The following is a 14,840-nucleotide window of genomic DNA, read 5'->3' as shown; positions in this document are numbered from 1 at the left end:
GACCCCTGTTGAATTAGTCACTTTGAGGGAAGTGAATATTTGCAGTCACTTATTTTACCTCACATATTAACATCCAAGGGGGTAAGTACTTTTTATAGGCACTGTATCTACTTCAGTCTATGAAATGGCCCTGCCTTTATGTGACAGCCTATCAACATTAACCTGCTGCACAGTGGGGAGAGAAGGAGAGAGCCCTGCTAATACAATCACTAATGAGTACTGTTATGGACTATGAAGCCATGGAAACATGTAAGAGTGTCTCTAGTTAACAGCAGCCTTTCCTAAACTTCAGTATGCTGCAGCTGAATATTACACATGGATAACCTCTGGGGCCAACCAAAAACCCTTATACAAACATACAAACACATATTTTCCATTCATGAACAGGAAATTTCAATGCAAATGGTTTTCTTTCAGATACATGAACATTACTCTGAAAGTATTTCTGGAGTCATAAAGTATAATAAATTAGCCACACAAAGGCTTTGCATGTCCTTTAACCCTTAGGCATCCCTTTAAACGACTACACACATGCACTATATTGCCAACAGTATTCAATCACCCATCCAAATAATTGAAATCAAGCGTTCCAATCACTTCCATGGCCACAGGTGTTTTTTACAAACATTTGTGAAAGAATGGGTCGCTCTCAGGAGCTCAGTGAATTCCAGCATGGTACTGTGATAGGATGCCATCTGTGCAACAAGTCCAGTTGTGAAATTTCCTTGCTCCTAAATATTCCACAGTGAACTGTCAGCGGTATTATTACAAAGTGGAAGTGATTGGGAACAACAGCAACGCAGCCATGAAGTGGTAGGCCACGTGAAATGACGGAGCGGGGTCAGAGGATGCTGAGGCACATAGTACGCAGAGGTCGCCAACTTTCTGCAGAGTCCATCGCTCCAGACCTCCAAACTTCATGTGGCCTTCAGGTTAGCTCAAGAACAGTGCGTAGAGAGCTTCATGGAATGGGTTTCCTTGGCCGAGTAGCTGCATCCAAGCCATACATCACTAAGTGCAATGCAAAGCATCGGATGCAGTGGTGTAAAGCATGCTGCCACTGGAGCAGTGGAGACATGTTCTCTGGTTGATTGATTTTTTTGTAATCACCTCCAGTTCTGGTCATGACAAAGCAAATCTTTGGTAATTTTCAGGATTTCAATTTATAATTAATAATTTAATCAATTTAATTAAGTAATTAAATACATTTTGAGTGCCTTATTGACAGTGAGTCACCGCATCATTTTCACAAGTAAGTGTGAAGTAACAGCCTTCCTCCCAAAGCAGATAATATTTATAATGTATTTACAATTATAAAATGTAATTTAATTTCCTTGAACAAATATAAGATCATCAGATGTCAAGTCAGGGAATGATATGGTATGATATGATATGGTTGATAAGACAAGTAGATATTATTGGGGCTTAGTGTGATGTGACCTTCAATTTCCATACACAATGTCTGCGCTGTGCTCCACAGTGCCACGGTTTACTCCAGCTGAAGGGGAGCGACCTCATCCACTGGAAGCATGTCTAGAGCGCTGTGCTGTGTCATGCAGTCCTGATCACAGGCAGAAATCACCGAAGATCTGCAAGTTCACATGGGAATAGTATGTCAACAGCAAATTCTTTGACCTTTTTGGTGTGAAACAAACAAACAAAAAAGTTAACTTTTCCTCGTCAATGGCGCCATTGTAGCTCTGTGACCCCCTGACCTCCTGATGATGCTCTCCTGTTTGGCAGCACCAGTGCTGAAAACAGACCTGTAGTGTATCCCCAACAAAGTGCATTGAAGTGGCACTTCAGAGATGCAATTTCTCATTACTAACATGCACAACCCAAGTGTATATTCATATCAACACCCACAGACATTTTTTAAAAATTTCTTTAAGACTTTATTTCACAGAGCTATTTAAAATCCCATTTTCATAGTGTCTTTTCAGTGCCCTACGGATACACTTGGCCCAAAAAGGATACTGGCGCCATCTAGTGTTTAATACTAAAAATTGCAAGTCTAAGGTTCCCATTCAAAAGTGCATTAAAGATAATCATGGTAACAGTGATACATGGTATTGCAAATTTGCAATCAAAATAAGCAATTAAAATGGGTTTAAATGGGCAAGTTTTGTCCCCAAGCAACACCAATGTGAGTATTTTCCTATACACAATACCAAACAGGTCAATGTAATTAGGTCAAGAATTACAAAACAGAATGCAAGAAATGTGCCCAGGTATACGGGTTAAGAGTGAATTGGGACAAGTTAGAAATGAGTGGCACCGTTTTAACAGCTTTTCTCCTTCCCTTTGTCAAAAACATGCTTTAAAGGAAACAGAGACATTATTTAGCAACAGCAATGTTATTTAGCCAAAAAAAAAAAAAAAAAAAAAAAAAAACCTTATGGGGTGCTTGTTGGATTAAAATAACTCAGTTCAAGATAGCAAGTTACCAGCCAGTGGTCAGTGACATCTGCAAACAAGCTTGTTCTGGCTCTCTTATGTAAACAACAAGCTCCTAATTGAGAGCTGTTTTTTTTCTTCAGTTTTCGTTGTTGTTTTATAGGCATGGTAAAAATCAAAATAGTACCAAACTCTGAGCAGTATGAGAAACAAAAACAGCTCTTACAAGCTCTTAATGAACTGAGTGCAAAATGAGCTAGATCCCTAAAAACAGACAGAATTCCATTCACTATGAACGAGGCTGGACAGATACAATAAGGCCATCCTTTTTGTTTACTGGCAAACTACGGCAGATTTCATCAGCTGACAGGGTGAACTTAAATGCATTCCAGTGTTCATGGTGTCTACAATAACAAACCAACCTAACATCCCAGCCCACCACCGTATACAGTCTAAGGTATCGGCTATCAAATCACTTTCAACATGCATTGAGGCGTGTTCACACCAAGCCCTAGAGGTTACCACTTCCAAATCACCAAAATGTAAGTTAATCTCTGTGAATTCGACGTATGAACGCTGTCTCTGGGGGGCAGATTCCACATGCATATGCTCATATGAAACAGCTGATGTTAATCTTCTCACTCTGGCACACATACTAACAATTCTGTCTTCTGTGGACAAATGTTGATGTCATCTCTATTTTCTGTGTGTTGTGGCTTTTCCTCTTTATTTCTGATCTGCAAATGATTTCAGCACTACATGCATACAGGCCTCAAAATAAGTGCTTTACTGGTCAACATATGTGACAACACCATCCTGTCAAAGAGACTATACTTAAGTTTTACGGTATGCATGGAAATATCCCCCCATGTTCAGTTAAGTGAAATCTCAGCTGATCTGTGCTGTAAGCAGACAACTTTTCTGTTATTCAAAAGCACGCTTGTGCAGAGTTTCTTTGCTGACATTTACATGAGATCCACTTTTAGGAAGTTTATCTAGGCGTACAAAACAGCAAGAGTCAGCGTATTTGCATAATGAATTATTTTGCAATTCAGATTACATTTGAAAAGTAAACATTTCATTTAGACAAGACACCCTGGGGCTATTGATCATAAAATATTACCGAGGTACTTTTGTGCATATTACAGCATGCCTGTGTCCTGATTTTGAGGTTTTCAACACCCTGCAGAACATTGTTGTAAAATAGTAAGAGCACCCTTCACAGACCAGCTGTGAACTCATGCAGTATTAAACCACAGTGGTTCAACATCATGAGTTTTCTTTTATGATTTTATGCACACTAGAAAGTTTATGTTAAGAGTTCACATTGGTTCACAGAGGCACATGGTGTGTTTCCTGCACGAGGGCTGCCAGAGGAATAAGGTGTAAATGACACTCCTGCATACTAATGTAATGCACTTAGCCTGCTTGAGAGCCCGAACCCCCTGGGGAGAGATAAACCAGGACAAGTTCTTTTTGTCTGCCTGCCTGTGTGGTTAAATATTGATGCCCTCAGAGCTCCTCAGACCTTTGTTTTCCCCTCTTATGTTGTTATAGTCAGGTTACAGCACTGCAGCCACAGCTTTGTAAACAGGCGATCCCTCGTGTGTCGGCTAGCCTGTGCCTGGATGTCAGTCAGTCTAATCAGATACTGCAGCCGTTTTGTCCTCCGTCAAGCTGAGCCTACTCCTGACCGAGCCTGTTATTTGATTGCTGAGGGTTTAATGTGGCTGTCAATCACAAACGCTGTAGGTGTACACAAAAGAAAGTCAGGCTGTCTTTTTTCTGTTAAATTTCTTCAGCCTTTAACCAGTGATACAAAAGATATTTGTCACATTTCCTTTTACGGCACAGCTCCCTGAGGTACCAAAAATAAGGTCACAGTCTACCATTTCTTCCAATCGATTGAATCCCAGGTTCAAAGCAAGCGACTGCCCAGAAAGAGTGCTGCCTATTTGGCAAACCATGCGACAAATGTCTTCATTCAAGACTGCCAGAGAGGAGGCTTTCACAATGGTTACCATTTATAAGTCCTTATTTCCAAGTTTGATGCTTCTTGTTGGGACTTTTTTGTCTAGAGGTAGTTTTTCCTAAAGTGGCCTTTTTCTTAAGATTAAATTGATGAAGCATCTTTCCTGCTCCATGACTGCAGCCAAGCCCAAAAGAAACAGACTGTGTCACTGTGCAGTAAACTTTCTCCACTTGAGTTCAATTTAGTTAAAAAAAAAAAAACTTTATCCGTCCTGAGGGAGGCAATTCAAGGCACTTGCAGCAGCAGCATCACAAAATGCAAAGAGCAGAAGACTAACAGAAAAAAATTCAAATACAAAACTTGGTAAAGAAAAGATAAGTTTTAAAACAATATAAACAGTATGTCTATGTACAAAAATGAACAAAATAATTTACATATACTTCTCAGGTATTGACAGTAACAGCAGTAAAATGTATGACCCAAACTGTACAATTAGGGTAAAAAATGAAGCCAAGACTTAGTGCTGTGTAAAAAGAGAGAAAGATGTCAACTGGAAATAAATATATTTTTAAAAAGGTCATGTGAAATTGACAACTATTGAGAAAACAAAGGGGTTGTTGAGAAAAAAAAAATTAGAGTAACTTTGTGACTGTGACTGTGAGTGGTCTTCAGAGTAACTCTGTGACTGTTAAGTGGTCGTCAGAGTTACTCAGTGACTGTTGAGTGGTCATCAGAGTAACTCTATGACTGTTGAGTGGTCGTCAGAGTAACTCAGTGACTGTTGAGTGGTCGTCAGAGTAACTCAGTGACTGTTGAGTGGTCTTTTGAGTAACTGTGACTGTTGAGTGGTCTTTTGAGTAACTCAGTGACTGTTGAGTGGTCGTCAGAGTAACTCAGTGACTGTTGAGTGGTCGTCAGAGTTACTCAGTGACTGTTGAGTGGTCGTCAGAGTAACTCTGTGACTGTGAGTGGTCTTCAGAGTTACTCAGTGACTGTTGAGTGGTCGTCAGAGTAACTCAGTGACTGTTGAGTGGTCTTTTGAGTAACTCAGTGACTGTTGAGTGGTCGTCAGAGTAACTCTGTGACTGTTGAGTGGTCTTTTGAGTAACTGTGACTGTTGAGTGGTCGTCAGAGTAACTCAGTAACTGTTGAGTGGTGGTCAGAGTCACTCAGTGACTGTTGAGTTGTGGTCAGAGTACCTCAGTGACGACTGAGCTGTCCCTATGGAATTGTCTTATATAAGTAGATTCTGCAAACTGCATCTGAACGAAGCATGTAATTGTATTGTTAACAATTTGTGCAGTACAATTTTACAGCTTAATGAGTCAGCGTGGGGGCTGAGGGATTTGCACCTAAGAAGTGGTTGATGATTTTCATAGGCTTATCAGACATTAAGAAAAAAAGCCTTCTCCCCAGTTTGGCCTTGAGTTCTGTGAATATAAAAGGGGTTGAATAAAGCTTGCCTACTTTGAATGATGATGGCATTAGCAGACATAATAGGACTTTACCGTAATGATCTTAAAAACGGGAGAAACACGGCACATTTAAAAAAGGCTTATCAGTACAACCATAAGTCACAGGCCTCATTTTCTTGGTCACATCTCCCCCATCACTACATTAATTTTCATTCAGGGACTAAATTTAACTTTTCAACCGCAACACCCATCTGAACTCGGTCATCGATGACAGGCTGAGTAATCTCCCCTCCCTGACGAAACATCTGACACTCAAATTATTTCAGCATTGAGATAATAGCAAGGTTGGTCATGCATACTGCAGGCTGTAATATGTTGATGGAAATGGGTCCTATCTCTCTCTCTCTCTGTGCAAATGTGGTGGAAAAAAGGTGCAGACTGGGTAGTTCTGTGGTCTTCCAGTGCGTAAATTGGACAGGTGTGATGCCAGAGATGATCATAAAACATGACAGATGTGAAAGCAACAAGGTCACTCTGAGAGAGATGCGTGACTGAATTAATGAACAGTAAAGATAGCGCTTCAGTCACATGTTATGGTGTGTCTTGATAAGCTGCCTGCATGCATGTATGTTTTATTACATGTGTTTGTGCACACATACTGCCTAGAGCAAAGATCAGGAATTGTTTCCTGCAATAATGCAAAGTATAAAGAATTCAAGGCTGACAAGGATAAAACATGAATATCTTCCCACGTGCATGGTATCTAACCATGCATAGATCCACCCTTGTTTCCACAGGTTCAGAGATTTTAAGATATTAAAGTTGAATGGAATCGTGTTTCTGATTCTCCCTAAATTTCAAAGCTGCATATTTTACGGTTACCTAGCAACCTTATTGTGTTCACAAGATAACTGAAGAGACACCTGTTACATTAGATCCCTTTCATGCAAAATCTCCTTGTGTTGAGGTGTGCAGCTCAGGCACAGGGCAAGAATTTTAGCACCAATGGTTATAGGCATGATGGTTAGATACAGTATCAATTATAATGGCTAGCCCTGAGGTTCTCAAACTGGGGTTCCCAAATATACACAGGGCCAAGGACATGACAGGGGTGCGAATGGCAGGGGAAGATTCGGCACATTTTTTATGGACGCAACTTACATACTCAGCTCGGCTGCTCATCCCACAAACGCATGTTCCTTACAAATATGGCACCATTTAAAAAGGAAATAAACAGACCTTTCAACAGCATAAGATTTATTGCCAAGAATCCCAGTTACAACAAAGAAAAAAATCTACCAAACACAAGTTTACTGCTTTTTGGGCTAAGTCTTTATACTACATACCACACTCACCCACATAAACACACTGGCAAATTGATCGACAAGATTACTACTGTAAGTATAAAGGCCATAAGTATTAACTTGTAACATTTTAACGTCATACACATGCCAATACTACTGGGACCAATTTGGGGTTCAGTGTCTTGCCCAAGGACACAGGAGTTGGCATCAAACCACCAAACTTCTGACTGAAAGACTACAAAACCGACCAATTTGCCACTCTGCCATCACTGCCAGTTAAGTTTGGCAGATAAAACCTCTTGGTTTTAGGAAAGCATGACTTCACCAAATAAACTTTTACTTCTGCATAGAAAAGCTGGTGAGAATTATGACATACTCACAAAGGGTATCATTTTGACACACAAGCAGTCCTCATGGGAAAAGAAGAACAGACCTGAGATGTTCTCTTTCTGCTGAGTGCAAAGACACTGTATATGTAGCTTAGATTTCTGGCTGCCAATTACTCCAGACTTCAGACTGCTGTGCTGTCAAGCACAGAGACTAAGACCTTCCAGCTTCACCTGCTATGTGAAGATGACCCTTAGAGAAGTGGATTGAGCTTAACCTCAGATCCAAGGTGAGACAGTCCAAATCATTACACTATGGTCGTTTTACACAGTGAGCTGTCTCTTGTAAAAAAAAGACCTAGAATGGTTCAGCGGATGATTATCATTTTTACTGTGTCTGCCATACTTTCATGACATCTGTGTTTGGAGACATAAAAGTGTTAATTCTGATATTTTAAAAACCTTAGGACACATCATTCCTGGATGATCGTGTTACAATTTCCCTAATATGAACAAGTGAGCAGCAGTAGGAAACAAAATAAGAAATGTGACAATGAAAAGTGTCTACACACGCTTTACGACGTTGTACTTTTTTTTTATTAGAATGATAAACTATGAGCTAGGAGATCAGTTAACATAGAAAGGTGAATATAATAGTGTATAAAGGTGACTCTTCTCTTTTCCTTCTAAAAAGGTCAGATCATATCTGGAGACCATGGGGATGAAGCCTCTGGTTATGATGAAGCCGGCCTGGAAAGTGAGAGTTGGAGGAAAATGTCCACTTGTGTTAAAAACAGAAAGCCAGGCATTAGAAAAGGGCAGGGCGCACCCTTGGGTGATGTTGATTTTTGCTCCAAATGTAATGTGTGGAGTCTGTCATTACACTGAGCTTACACTAGGCCCGCAGGTATGATCCCACCAGGCATGATTCTGGCTCATCACACTGTGGGAGCATTTGTCTCTCTCATTAAGTTCAGTCTGACAGGTGAGAACAGTGATGCTTTGCACTTGGGCACTGTACAAACAAGCACCTGCCTGAAAGTATGACAGGTAGAGGCAAATTCATAAAGAATGGATAGCAGCTGCTAATAGAGCTTCCCTAGCTATCCAGTCTCAAGGTCTAATTAAAAACAGATATAGAGGAAAGATATTCCTTTGTAAACATGCCTGCAAAGTTGTTATTTAGTAGGAATGCTGAGTAAGCATCCACATTATTGATATTTTACAACAATTTTCTCTCATTTTGTTTCTTTTTAAGGAGAAGTTTTCAGCATCTTGGTTGTGTTGAGTCGTTCAACTTCGTCTACATATTGGCCTAATCCCAATCCGGGTTTAAGCTCAAGTTTTAAACACAGACCAATTTAAATAGCATCAAATATGCAGAGGATGAGTGTTAGGGTCTCTGAGTTCTTGAAATGAGCAGAAAATACACCATGATTGGGTATAAAAAGAGCACTTCTGAAAGGCTTCGACATTCACGGTCAATGAAAGTGCAAGATTCTCCACTTTGTGAAAGGCCGCATCTGACAGTAACAAGGAATTTAGAGATTTCACCATCTGCATGCATCAGAGAATCTGGAGAAATCTATACATGTAAGTAAACCAACACCGAATACCTGTGACTTTCAGAAACTTCAGAAAATCATTGTCAGTTAACAGAATATGTTGCCACACCTACAATCAAAGTTAAGATTGGACCATGTAAAGTGAAAGTCAGATATCAACAACTTCCAGAAACACCACCTGGACCTGAGCTCATCTGAGATGGACTGATGTAGAATGGAAGTGTGCTGACAAGTTCACAACGCATATTCTGGCTGCAGACTGTTTATCTGAGGCACTGTATCAAACGATGGAAGAACATATATATATATATAAAAAATTGGATTAAACTTCTGTTGAGGGTTAAGGTAAGGGTTAAATTAAGGGTGAGGATACCAAAAGTTAAAAACCTAGCCTGAATAAACATGATTACAAAAAATTTAATAAAGCAGAGTGAACTATCCACAAACATGAAGAAGCTTATCCTCCATGTAAACATTCTAGCAAAATGAGCTTATCTCACGTAGCTCCATTTGCTGCATAAGCTACATAGCTAACATAGTCTTGCAGCTAACATAGCTCAAGCTAAGCTCTCAAAGTGGCTGTGTAAGCTACGTATCTACATAGCTAACACACATGCTAACTAAGCTATAGATAATGGAGCTATGTAGCTAATGTAGTTACATAGCTAAAATATCTAAAGCTAAGCCTACAAAGCAGCTATGTGAGCAATGCAGATACATTATCTTTGTATGTAGGTATCTATGTAGGTAACCTGAATTATGTAGCTAGCATAGCTATGATAGCTTTAGTTAAAGCTAACATATAAAGTGAGCCACCACCATGTAAATTCTTCTAAAACAGATCTATGCATTATTAATCTTGGATTAGACCTCTGACCTTTTTCTCCGTTTTATTTATGAAACGTTTCTTAGTCTGTAATGTTTGCATTGTGGTCATTTCATGATGTAACTGTCAGACTTTTTTATGAATAAAGTTGCATTTAAAAAAATGGAAAACTGGGATCACTGTACAAATTACTGTTTTTCCTATGAGAGATGGTTTCTCAGATTATCAGTCTGCAAGAGTCGTTGTGAGAGATGTAAGGTCTTCAGCCAAACCCCTCTTCAAATAATGGTCATTGAGTCCTCCACTCTAGAAGGGAAAAAAATCCATCCAGATTGTAACTGAACGCAAAGTTAAAAAGCCATCATCTATAAAGTGTGGGGGTGTACTGGTGCCCATGCCATGGGTAACGTGTTCATCTGTGAGGGTATCATTAATAACAAAGGGTACATACAGGGGCTACAGACAGTACCCCCTACCCAAATCCTGACCTCCAGTCCAAAAACAACAGCGTGATGTTACCTTTTTACACTCTGTATTATGATGTTATTTTAGCAAACATCATTAATCTTACATGTGAGAAAATCACACTTGAATTATCTCATTTTTGGGCTCATATACCACCTAAGCCAGCGGGAGTAGAGCTGCTATAACTTCCAGTCTATTGTTGAACTGAGACTCAAAAGGTGAACAGTGCCACTCCAGGATGTCAGAGTAATTCACCTCCGTTCCCAGAGGCATTCACTGTCTGTCAGATGATGAAGGCTGATGGCTTCCATGATTGAGTGGCCCCTAAAGCCATGCCTTCATGAATTAGGCCCATTAGCCTTCTTCCAGGTGGAGAGACCAAATACTGGTTGACTTATCTTAGAGTGCTTCTCTATTTCTGTGTTTGCTCTTGGAGGACAAAGTTCTACATTATGGATAGCACAGCAAATGTATCTTTTGAGTCATAGTGGTAGGAACTAGTCAGGATGCAGCCATTTGAAGGGTTTTGGATTCTCATGTGGATTTCTAGTTGAGGTTGTGCAGTAATTAGAAAGGTGTAACTAATAACTCAAAGGTGAACTGTTATAGCTAGAGCAGTACAAGGCCAGCAGACCTCGATTATAAGGCCCATTCATCTTGTCTTTACTATTGGTCATCCTGGACTCTATGATCGATGATGTGACAAAGACACAACAGGAACTACATCCTACCATTAATCACCAGACTGGTATTTACACGCCAGGAGAGCTTCTAACAGAGAGCGAGGAAGGGGAGGAGGGCAGGTTAGGTAACAAGAGTGTTATTCTGCTGCTAACTGTGGCTTTCATGTGAACAGCCATGAATGCTAATTTGTGATTATTAAATGTTGCAGACGGTATGGAGAGGCACACCTGTTCTATTATGATTATAACATACAACCAGACAAACACATGCACACACATGCACCATCTGATTTGACACTAGTGAAACCCCATTAAAAGACCACAGGGCTGCTGGGAAATACAGATCGAAGTGATGCTGCCGTTCTCGACGAGAACCATGCAGCATCTCCACACACTTATAAAGATGTCACTTCACTGTCAAGCACTTCTCACTATAAATAAGATTCCCTTTGGCGCAGATGGTGAGTCAATTACTGGACATCTGTCACACTTTATTATATTTCGTAGACTGTAGCTAAAGTATAAGCTACATGGATCTGCATTATGTTGTCAGAGTCACTTCAAAACTTTACTTTTAAGAAAGTGTGACAGCAGCCTTCTGGGCTTTGGATCCAAATATTCCTAGATACCCTTGGCCAAACGTATTCTTTAAATGTCAATGCAGAAATGTCAGTGTGTATGAGTCTATTTCCTGGGTGAAGTTTGTGGAAAACAGCTGTTAATGTTTGGACCAAGTGCATGAACAGTCTGTACTGTACACATCATTTCTCCAAGACTGTATCTGTTTTGTCCTTGAGGGATAAAAGCTTGTAGCGTGGGATGTTATGGCCTTGGTCAGTGAAAGCATCTCACAGTCTGGCTTAAAATAACTTTATATTCAAACTATCAACAGCCCTGCACAGCAGGCATTGCACAACAGGGTTAAAAGTGCCCTGTGTAAGAAAACAACAATCAGGTTTACAGTTATTGTTGTTACAGAAATTCACAGTGTGAAATTAGATCTAGTAAACATATTGTTGCCGTTCTCAAATAGCTTTTGCTGAGTTTTTGAAGCAGCTAAGAGTCTTCATTGTTCAGATCAGTTAAATTAACCCCAGCTCTTTGGCTATTCTTGTGAAATCTCACTTCAGAGACAACAACAAATGAATGATCTGACCCACATTTCACCAAACAAGTGAAAATCCCTTCACTGCAACCTTCTCAGAAGAACAAAAACAGAAGAAAAACTCATAAGTATTTGTGTTTTCAAAAAAAAAAAAATATTAATACATTTTTACTGAGGTAAAACTTACTGTTAAGTTTGCCTACTGGTAAAGCATGGCCAAATAATAAACATGTTAAAGGTATTAACTACCTCTATGTTATCTTCTACACAAGCAAATAGGTATGGAAGTTGATAAGATTTTATTGATATTGATGCCATTATCAATTCTGCTTAGCGATTCAGTTCTTCCCTTATCAATTCCTTCCTGTGAATTTTCTTTTTAGAAAAAAGTAGACTATGTAGGTTTTTACTGGTAACAATTCAATTTTTTGTTGTCTTTTTCTCTCTGAACACTAGACAAGATGTATGCCACCTCCAGGGAGAGTCAGTGTCAATCACACTCCAGATACTGGATTACTGGATGTAAGAAAGAGTTTTGATTATGCTAAACATGCTAAAATATACAAAATGGATATGAGCAGAAGTGTAGTATTATAATTCAAGTTCAGAGATTGAAGATTCAGAGAGCAGTTTGTTGCTCTCTAAATCTTCAATCTCTGAACTTGAATTAGAATATTATACTTCTGCTCATTTTCTTTCAAAGATAAAACCTTAGAATAAATATAAATCTACTGTGGAAAGTAGACCTCTGGACCTATAAATATAAATTGAAATCTTGTCAGAAATTAACAGTTCTTTTGCAAAAAAAAAAATGCATGCCTTTCATGAAATCACAGTTTGAAACATTGCACATTGCCTGGTTTGAGCCTTTTTTTGAGAAATGAAGCCACACCTCACCCTTTTCCTGTGAATTTCCTGAATACTGTATCTCAAGGTATCAAAAAATAGCCATGGCATTGGTTTAATTACTGTCATGACAACGGTACAGTGTAATGAGTGCACGTTTATAATACATTAATCATGAATATGTGTGTTTTTCCACCCCCAGCACCACTGCCTGTGTATCAAGATGCTTGAAAAGTGATGAAAAAAACCCTGTTAGTGATGTTGGGTCAGTTTTGCAAAAGACAAACATGCACAGGTATACCAGAGCATAGATAGTCGTGCGCTATGGCTTGGCATGGCTTGGCGCAGCTCTGGCACTGAAGTATGGTCGTCTCTAAAGTCAAACTGTTAGACATGCACCGCTGGCTGTAATGTGATCCATGGCTACATGAGTTTGAGAACACTTCATTCTTCTTCCTGGGTGTGGTACTTGTTCGAGATTTTATGCGCTTAGGTATTCAGGATATATATTTATATTTTTTGTTTATATGTATACGTACATATTTTGGCAGTGATATGTATTTAAAAACAACAGATAAAAGTGGTAAAATGTATTTTTCATGTATTGGATGCATTAATGGAGCATTATGCTTGTTTACACTTGATAGTTTTAATGAGGATAGGATTTCATCTTGCCATCACTCCTGTCCTTTTTGTTATGAGAAATTGCTCCATTCTAAATATTTGCAATTATGTTTTCTTTTTTAATTAGCTTACATTTTGCTATACAAAATGTTTACCATATTTTCCGGACTATAAGTCGCACTTTTTTCATAGTTTGGCTGGTCCTGCGACTTATAGTCAGGTGTGACTTATATATCAAAATATATGTAATTTAACATGTTTTTTTAATGTTAATTCATACTGACTGACATGCACAGGGAGTAAACATTACTGTCTACAGCCACGAGAGGGCGCTCTAGGCTTGTGACAACTATTTGCTGCTCCTGTACCACTAAAAAAATGAACGAAAATGGTAATCGAGCAGCAGAAAGAAAGTTTAGAGTGAGTGAGAAACTTGTGAGGGACTGGCAAAAAGCAGAGGTTACTCTTACTGCAATATAGAAAACAAAGAAAGCTAATCGCAGGCTGAAAGAAGGATGGCCAGAGCTGGAGGAGCGAGTCCACAGATGAGTGCTTGAACAACGTGCTGCTGGGAGAGGCTTGTCAACGGTGCAGGTACGTCTCCACGCCCTGGTAGTTACCAAGGAGATGAATAGAAATGACTTTGCAGGTGGGCCTTCTTGGTGTTACTGCTTCATGTAACGCAACCGCCTCTCTATCAGAGCATGGACAATGGAATGTCAGTTTCTAAATAAATATGACTTATAGTCCAGTGCGACTTATATATGTTTTTTTTTCTTCATGACACATTTTTTGACTGATACAACTTATACTCTGGAGCGAATTATAGTATGGAGAATACGGTAAATAAATTTGTCTTATTATTGTCATATTATTCAAAATGTGGGCGACATACCTGACAGTCAAACAGATAATAGGCTCAACTGTTGTTTACAGTGTTAGCTTTTTCGTCAGTGCACATGCTCAATACAATACAATGGTGACTGGTGATTGGATGAGAGGTTAAGCTCTTGACTTCACCTGATTGGAGAGCTATTGGAGGGTAGGATGTGCCTTCCAGGCAGCGACTGCCTTCCAGGTGATGTTGAGGGCACAAAACACCATGGAGCGAACCACAGCTAGAGTGCAGCTGCTTTGAATCTGGTTGGAGATAAAGTTTACCATTTTCTGGCATAAATCTCTCTGTTATGATATTTTTAATGACCTGTATGCTGCTAATAGATTTGGGAAATCTACCTAACAATGATCTAAAACACAGCATGTAGCTGGCTGTTAACTTTCAATGAAGGCAGTGACAGCAGCTAATAACGGA

The sequence above is a fragment of the Cheilinus undulatus genome, linkage group 10, assembly GCF_018320785.1.
Source record: "Cheilinus undulatus linkage group 10, ASM1832078v1, whole genome shotgun sequence".
Classification (NCBI taxonomy): domain Eukaryota; kingdom Metazoa; phylum Chordata; class Actinopteri; order Labriformes; family Labridae; genus Cheilinus; species Cheilinus undulatus.
This window is presented reverse-complemented; position numbering follows the sequence as displayed.